Raw genomic sequence first — 9,919 nt, forward strand, 5'->3', positions numbered from 1 at the left:
AATATATATACATATGATATATATATACATACATAAATATATATATATACACACACACATATATATATATATATATATATATATATATATATATATATATATATATATATATATATATATATATATATATGTATATATATATGTATATAACACATGTAAATATAAATAGAGACACAGAGAGAGAGAGAGAGAGAGAGAGAGAGAGAGAGAGAGAGAGAGAGAGAGAGAGAGAGAGAGGGGGGGGGGGCTTTTTTGTAGGAATGGGGAGGGAGAGAGAATCATGGTTAAGCAATGAGTTTTGTTTGGCATATTATTTTCTTATTGTTCCTCAGCTTCCAGACCTGTAGGTATGCAGCTATATTTTTTATTGTCTTGTAGTGTCAGGAAAGTTAATACAGTACTGGATACAAAGAAAATTAAGAAAAAAGTGATAATGAAATTACCAAATGTCTGTATAATGCTGCACCCCCAACTTCCCCTCCCAATTATGATATCAACTAACGGCAATCGCACGCGTAAACACACCCGCACAATCATTCTACGAATAAACCACACACACATACACACACAGACACACATACGTTCATACACATTTAACACGCTTACATAATCTAATACATAATAGTAAACGTCATGATGTGTGCACATGTTTAAAAATCTTGATTTTTTACCTGTTTTATCTAGAATAATAATATGTCGATTATTCTGAAAACGGGCAATCTGATATTATAATTATATAAGCATACCTATTAAGAGAAAATCAGTCGAAGTATTTTAAGAGAAATCACAGTAAAAACCAGGCTTTTTGGACATGTCTGTGCACACACACACACAAACACACACATACACACACACATACACACACACACACACACACACACACACACACATAGATAGGCGTCTGCCCATAAAGCGACCCTTGGGGATACGTCTAACAATATACAGCCTATAATCTATTTAGATAGAAAGCTGCCGTGCAACAATATTTCGAAACAAGACTACTTTTTATGTATCAGTTGAATGTTCCCTGAAAGATGCTGACGGAAGCTGCTGATTGATCATACCGTTGCAGCTACGAACTGAATTGATTCCAAGAACAAAGCAAGATCTCAAAATGAAAGGCTGAGGTGTCCAAGGAAATACGAAATGAAAGACTGGAAAGCCAGGAAGGAGGTGGTGAAGAAAAAAGATTAATTATTACTTTCTTTTTAACGTTGGAAGACATTTAGATAGATCTCATTATTAATCAGACCACCTTCTTTAGTTGTCTGTCCATAAAAACAGAGAGACAGACGACGTAAGAAAAAAAAAAAGAAGTGGGTAGTTTCAGTATGTATGCTTTCCAGCCATGTGGAAATACTTGAAACGATAAATAAAAATGTCCACCCCCTTCCTCAATCCCCCCACAATCTGAGAATGAATTAAAACTGTCTTCCATGCATGGTGTCAGGGTGAATCAAATAATGTCAAGCAAACCTCGATGACATGGGGTTTAGATGGGTGGTCACTTGAACAAGACACGACAACCCTGGCTCAAATCATAGGGCGCTGCACTGTGGCGACCGGCAATGGCATGGTTGTAAATTGTTAAGTGCTGGTATAATATTTAGTATTTAGGTATGTACTTGTGCATGTATTTAATTTATGTTTGTATTCATATGTATCTGTGTAAGTATATTATATGTATGTATGTATGTTTGCCATTGTAAACCAAATTGCCCTTCTTCGATCAATAAAAGTGTAATTTATTTTTTATTTTATTTAAAATACGGCTCCACTGAAAGTAGAGACCTTAAATGTGAATACCGAGTTAAGTAAGTTCCAAATTGAAGGTTCAAGTTTACTTTTACCCTTGCATTAGGAGCGTGTACATGATGTTATGATTGTAAATGTATACAGGTCTGTATACTTGTGTGTGTGTGTGTGTGTGTGTGTGTGTGTGTGTGTGTGTGTGTGTGTGTGCGTGTGAATGTATGCACGTGGGAGCTTGCGCGTGTGGGCTTGTCTCTGGGTGTGTGGGTGCGAACATGAGCACGTTTTTCTATGTGATATTTGGTTTCCACCCAAATCTGCCCCTCCTCAACCACACGAAACCCTTTCCTGTTAAATCACACAAGAAGGCTCTCTCCATTGATTACCGCCCCTTCGAGGGTGGGGTGGGAATGCAGACGTACGTATTTCCTCCTAGAAATTGATTCCTTTCAGAGGCGTTGGGGGCATACAGCAAAATCGTGATGTGATGTGAGAGGAACCACCCTCCCCCCTCCACAGACACATACACACACACATGCACACACACCCTTCCCTCTTCCCACTCCCCCTCCAACACACAAATACAATCACCCACCCCCCCCTTTCCGCCAACCGTCTTCGATACTCACAATCAATGGCTGCCCTACACTTCCAGTGTAACCCAAGGCACTTGTAACGATCTCCAATCTCTTTATGTTCCCCGGACCAGGGAACTATCAGGAAATGTAAGGCATGATTCATAAATTTGCTCACGTCTGTAGGAGCAAGGTCGTGAAGATACGAATATTTCTGCGCTGGCATTTCCAGCCATAGACGTCGATGTTTCATATTCTGCAATTTTACATGTGGGAAGCAGTATTTGAAATATCATGAGAAAAAACATAATATTGTTTAAATAGTTGTTTTTTCTGTAATCAACACATTTCACTAACACAATTGGTTACATTTCGTAGTTAATTTACAAATAAATTGATTTACACTTTTATTCATAAATCGATTTTTACATCATAATATGTGTTTTCTTTTTTCATTCTTTATCTCTTTGCATCTCAGTTACTAGGTTCTTTATTTTATGCCAGATTGAACATAATTATTCCTTGTTTCAAGTAGTACAGAAAGGTGAGATCACATTTTAGGTTTTGGGTGCTTTTTTTCAAAAGCCGAGAGAACACATTGGCAAACATTTTAAATACCAATTATCCACGAGCTGGTAATGTATTTAAGTGAGTGTAGTAATCAACAAATGCATTTTTTATGAGTGCGCGGCTAGCTGTCTCACTTATTGTGTGTGTGCAAGAATAAGGCCGGTGGATCTTTGTAGTGACCCAGGGTTCAGAGAAAGGAACGGTTTTTTAAAAAACGTGGTGAGTACATTAGTTAAGCTTGAAACTCATTTAATGATAATTTGTATTTTTAGTTTATTGCTTTATTTGTTTTAGTTGTAATACAATTCAGTACCCAACTGCGAACGTTGTTTGTCTTGTCGATATAATTTGGGTAAATTCTCCGGGTCAGTGCTCTGAGCTGTGAAGTGAAAGAAGCAATCATGTCTCAGAGAGGTCGAGACAATTTTCCAAATTCGAGGAACGCTCAGATTGTAACTTGAATACCGGTAAGGTAGGCGAAATTCGTAGCCAACTGCGATACTGCAACAAATCAAGGTCATGTTGATAAAATTAGAATACTGAGCTACGCTCGTTATAAGCTTAGTATAGCATAAGCTAAAAAAAAACAACAACTAGTTGAAATAAGTATGGCCCCCAATGTTATTCTATCCAAAGGTGCAGGTCCTGGTCATGGAAGGCTTTCTTTAGACGATGCAACTATCGCGTGTACAACAGGACATTATTAAAGTATCAACAGACCTTTTAAACTTAAATTGAAAGTGTTTGCCCCCTGCTCAAAATTGGATATTTTAAACAACCCGTTAAGAGACATAGAAACAGAAAGTCAAAATTTAATGTCTCATGTCATATCACGATGGAACTAAGAGAATGTCGATTTTCATGAGACACCAAAGTCAACAGTGTAGCCTTTTGCCAGACTACTACTCGTTACAAAACTTTAAGGATTTTTTGTTTTTCGTAGCTTTGGTTTTGTATTATAAAATAAACATACAACTCAGGACTGAATGCTCTTGCAAGCTCAGTTGGAACATCTGACTCCTCGTCAATTTACTAGGAAACAAAACCGTTTGTGGTAAACACAACTTTGGCGTGATATATTTCTAACAGAGTGATTCATCGTGGTTAGAGGCATGAGGAATTAAGAAGAAAGACAAGAAAACGGAGCAAGATTTGTTTACTTTCTGAAATCTTTCTGTTTGTTCCTCTTATTGTCTTTTGAGATCTATTATTTAAAAGTAGCTTGGTGGAATTACTTCAATTGAAAATTCTAGCGCATTGACGTACAACTTTCTCTCTCCTGAGAAAGAGTCTGATTGCAAGATTTTCGGAAAGGTGGCTGTCCCTTTTAAATAAGAATGCCATGCTCATTAGAGATACAACATTTATAATTGCGTAACAGTCATAACTCAGGATAACCCAGTTATTTCTCGTTGTTCATAATAGAATTAGCCTACCGTATCCTGTAATCACCTTTTCCAAGCTGTTTGTTTTTTGGAAATTTAAATGTACGTTTGTCCTCTCTTTTGGGTAAAGAATTGTCAATTGACCAAGAGTATGCTGACACTTTTAGTCAGCTATAGTGCACTAGCGATTGGCTGCTGATAATATATAGTACTTATTCAGTTTCAAGTAAATCCAAATTGATATTCATCCACATTCATAGCACTTTCCCTATAAAAATACGCCTGCTGAGGAAATAAGGGTTCGTCAATGTGTTGTCGTACCACAGAAGATTATGTTCCTTGATTTATTTAGAAAAAAAGCAAGACATGCCTTGTTACTTAGCACACCGATACCTGATACCTCTACACAAAAGTTACAAAGGCAAATTTCTCTTGACGGAGAAGCAGGGGTGTGGGGTTAAGAAGTAGATACCCCATTAGGATTTCCTCTGGCATGCAAAGTAAAACTGGAAAGAAGTATTTTATATGATAGAAATGTCTTGAACATCATTACTGTTATTACAAATGAAGATGCACATTTATAATTACATGTATAAATCACAAATCAATGCCCTGCAGCATGCTCTATGCGTTTTACAAAATATTACTCCTGCCGACCCCAGAACCTCTCCAGCAATGTTCTTTCGTCTGCTTTTGTTTTCACTTTCTGCCCCGCTCCCTCACCTCATGTGTCTCCTCCTCTGGGCTTCTGACTCTTTCTGCAGTCTTTCCATCGCTACTCATTGACTCCTTTTTGCTGTCTTTCAGCCATACCCCAGATCTTCTGGTAGGAAAGATCTACACCTTGCCTTCTAGAACAAGGGCGAAAAATCTCGGAGGTCCCCTGTGTAAGTTGTGCACGTTAAAGATCACTTGATAGTCTTAAATCGAACAGAGTAGGCCTTGGCCGTCACCATGGCAAAATTCAAAATTTCCTACCAACTGAAAATATTTAATGTGTCCTGTGCCCTCATATGACCTTATGCAATTGTGAGCGCCGTAAAACACTAACCGAAAAAAAGACCCCAGAACACTCAGAAATATTCCCAGCTTCCCATAGTATAAGCAGCCAATGAAACGCTCAAACATTAACAAACTGGACTGATTTTTCGCTTTTTATAGCTGTGCACTTAATCTCATTTGAGTGATGTGAGAAAAATCAATGCAAAACACCTGTCCCAAGTACACAACCTGACCCATAACTTTCCGGTTGCAAGCTCTACAGTCTACTGACTCGACCACCAACACCGTGACCATCAGGCCAAACCATTATAAAATTACCCTTGACACAAATATTATAACCCTGTTCCCTACAAAACAAGCTGAAACAAAATCCCTACCTAAATAAGGAATTTGACATTCAAGCGCCTACCGCTCACTTTTTCACCAAGGTTGAGAAAATTAAAGTCATACATGCTTTTTTTATTAGGTGTGTGTGTATATGTCTGAGTACACTTCGGTTTTAATGTTTCTGAAAAAAGAATTTGAATCAGAAAGAAATGGGAACATTATGTATATATATATATATATATATATATATATATATATATATATATATATATATATATATATATATATATATATATATATATATATATATATATATATAATATATATATATATATATATATATATAAATATATGATATATATATATGATATATATATATATAATAAATATATATTTATATATATGTGTGTGTGTAAGTGTGTGTGTGTGTGTGTGTGTGTGTGTGTGTGTGTGTGTGTGTGTGTGTGTGTGTGTGTGTGTGTGTGTTTGTGCGTGTGCCCGAGTGTTTGTTTATTCACGCGTGTGTGCATGTGTACGTGCGTGTGTTGAGTGTGTGCGTGAATTATATTCTGCGTGCTTTGCGTCTTCGGAAAACAATGCCCACGCACCCATCACATCTTTACTTTATCTTTCATTTTTGCACGTCTCAAGACATCTAAAAACAGAACAAAGTAGAGAGATGCAAACATTCCATTTTTCACAGTGTTCTTTGTAGACATCTCTCCTCCCCTTTCTGATCAATCCTTTCTTTCGATATCGGGCTGTAGAGAGGGCCAAAAGAAGTACCATGTCAAAGTGGCTATAACTTCATGCCTAATCTTTCCCAGAACCCTCTTTTTCGGGGCATTCAGCCCTTATCCTATTTTGTGCTGTTGTCTGAGCAACACTCCGTTTCTGATATCGATCGAAACCACTCGCCATCACCAATTTTTGATTGATTTTTCTTCTCCAGACAAGCAAATGAAAGAAAAGCAAGGGAAATAAAAGAAACGAAAAGAAAAATACCTCATTTCACAGCATTGACGTAAAAGGGGTATGGCCAATCCATGGAACAGAACATTCTGGAATGATGGATAGCCTAATTGGCAACCCTTGGCAAGAATAATACGTGAAAATCTAGAACGGGGAAGAAGAGGAGAGGAAGAGTAGGATTCCGTAATCTCAGTTTGATAAAAGAGAGACTGAGCCATAATTGATCGAACTGCTTTTCTCGCCTTTGTTCAAGAACATTGAGTTTGCGACTAATCAATAAAATTTAGAATAAGAAGACTCATCTTCGTCCACCCTTAAAAAGAAAAAGAAAATCATAACCGGAATCCAAACAAAAAATCTGCAAACGTCCTTTTCTCATTAATAAACTATATTTCTTGCAGGCTTATTCCCTACGTGTAAATTGATACCCCGTTTTAATGTTAACCCGAGTACTGTATTAAAACTGTCATCAGCGAACACTTTTCTTTACTGCAGTACATTGATTTGCCTCTGAGTTTGAAAACGATAGCTTAGCCGAGGTAAAATACAATGGGTATTTTTCTTTATTTCTGTACCAACTAACCACATTGTCAACGAAAGATTTGATGCAAAATAGCAGACCAGCCGGCAGAGTGTTCCTGAACGTGACTATTCTGGGAAAAACGTGTTATCGCCATCCCCCCCCCTCCCCACCCACCCACTTCGCGCAAAAAAAGCTTGAGTGGGCCCTATTAGAGATGAAGAAAAGGCATAAACCCGTGTTCACGATTCATTGATGAGCGTTACAACGTGTGTGTATCTTTTCGTAGTTAAACTCAAATCGTGTTTGTTGTAGATTTCCTTGAAAAGGAAGCCACCTTTCTTTTCATTTACGTTTGTGTTTGATGTGACTATAGCTGCTCTCTTTCCCACCGCACGCCCCTCTTTCTTTAATTTGTGTTTTCTCATTTTTTTAAAAGAATATAGGTCCTTCCTGAATGTCCCTGGCATGGTTCTATCAAGGTAATATAAATCCAGAAAATACGAACTTACTTTTTAAAGTTTATTTAGAATAATTACAAAGACATCGCGTTTTCTTCTCAGTTTTATTGATGCCTAAAATTCCTTCTTTAGCTGTTGTTGTTGTTGTTGTTGTTGTTGTTGTTGTCATTGTCGTCATTTATGTTTTTGCTGAAGTCAGCCGTCCTACAAGACCCAAGGAGAGTCATTTTGATAATTGGTTCCCCGTCACCGCTCTACGCCGCGCTGCGGGGAAACATTACAGTAATTACTCAATAATTAAATCGAAGTTCACTGAGAGATTCGAACCTCAATCTACCGTGTAATAGATTGATATAGTAAGTTAACTGCCCTACAGCGGCCAGCTTTCTTAAGGCTGTGCAACAAAAATGCCCGTATGGTACAGACAAAATCGCCAAACCCCGGAGCGGCGTTGCAAAGCCAAGGAGGAAGAGAATGACAATAAAATAAAAGCTCGGCTCACGAGTTAAGCACCGTAAAACTGCAACGTGAGAGGAGGCTGATTATAGCATAGGGTCCCCAGGAATCACGCTGATTATCAGCCCGTTCCCCTGTGGCTGGGCCTGAATCCCTGCAGACTGCCCTAATGTGGCCGATTGGATCAATACAGGGCAGATCCAGGGCAGTCCCTTGTTTTGGGAGCTTAGCCTAACTAGGTTTTGACGCGGTCTCTGAGGTCCAGAAAAGGAGGTGTATGCATGGGGGGAGGGGGGGGGAGTCGGAGTCCGATTTAGGAGGGGTGGAGAATATGAGAGAGGAGTGTTGATCAAGATGTGCAGTGATATGGTTGGACATAGCAGCAAGGATCATCATCAAGTGTCTTGTCTGTCTGGAGCAGTCATAGGCGATTATCGTTCTTCATCCATCATTTTTCATTAGAAGCCCTAGTATACAGAAGCACAGATACTTTTGAGATGAGCGGATAGTGTTATGGTTAGATTATGTATGGTCTGGTTGTGATACAGTTCGGTCGTGGTGTTGTTTGATTAATTGAAATAAAGGCAGATGAAAGACGTGAGTTTGAAAGCTTTAGCTTTAGTAATATTTTTGAGGCATTTGCAACCCACATAAATCATTATTAGTGCTGGCGGTTAGAGTTGTTATAAGATAATATAAAGAAAAGAAAGTGATTTTATATGACAATTAATATTTGATAGGACTGAAGGTGCTAACCACACCAGAACATCCGCCAACCACCAACGACGTGGTAGAATTTGGAAATGCGCTAATGTGGGTTGCGAAATACAGTTGGTATGTTGAAGATAATAACCTTTCTCTTCAAATCTATCATCATTTTCTACGTTTCTGATTTGTCCTATCAAATAAACCGCAAATGAAGCAATTCGAAACGTCATCAGGGCTATCAGAGTTGTCTTTAGGACATTTTTGATGGATATGATGAAAGCAAGAACTTCAAAAAGTGGGAACAGGCATGCGTGCATGCCCCCCTCCCCCTTCTCTCTCTCTCTCTCTCTCTCTCTCTCTCTCTCTCTCTCTCTCTCTCTCTCTTTCTCTCTTTCTCTCTTTCTCTCTCTCTCTCTCTCTCTCTCTCTCTCTCTCTCTCTTTGTCTGTCTCTCTCTTTATCTCAATATAATAGTAATATGTGTGTGTGTGTGTGTGTGTGTGTGTTATTGTGTGTGTGTGTGTGTGTGTGTGTGTGTGTGTGTGTGTGTGTACGTGTGTGCATGGGTGTGGTGGGGGCGTGTGAATGTATGTACGTAGGTGCTTGCGCGTGTAGACTTGTCTCCGGGTGTGTGGGAGCGAACATGAGCACGTTCTGAAGACAGAAATATCAATGAAGATACTGCTATGCCGGCTTTGATTCCTTTTGCACAGGGAGAAGCTAGTGGTGTTTCCTTGGAATGTTAGAAATATTTATTATACATTGGTTCGATACAAGGTCTATTCTCCTGTGTCATGTTTTACAGAATTTAAATGTGCTTGTAGTTGGCAAAAACGAATTTGATGAATTTTTCGCTTAATTTAAATAGACAATTTGATTAAAACGTAGAATAAGAATGTTTTCAACTTCCTTCAAATAATTGAGAAAATACGGGAGAGACAGGAGTAAGGGAATTAATGTCAAGAACGAAGAAACCAAGGAGAGATTCTTTTTTCGGGGGGTTGAGGGATGGGGAAGGACTAGGAGGATGCTGAAGATGTTGAAAAGGAGACCGAGAAAAATACAAAGAGATGGTGGGGGAGTGCAAAGTAAAATAGGAGAATCTAAAAAGTATTTTGTTACGGCGATCAACTTTCCTGAAGCCTAGAAAGCTCTCATTTACACTTGTTATCTCCCAAATACTGGTGTCCAG

This window comes from Aplysia californica, unplaced genomic scaffold, assembly GCF_000002075.1.
Source record: "Aplysia californica isolate F4 #8 unplaced genomic scaffold, AplCal3.0 scaffold00076, whole genome shotgun sequence".
Lineage (NCBI taxonomy): Eukaryota > Metazoa > Mollusca > Gastropoda > Aplysiida > Aplysiidae > Aplysia > Aplysia californica.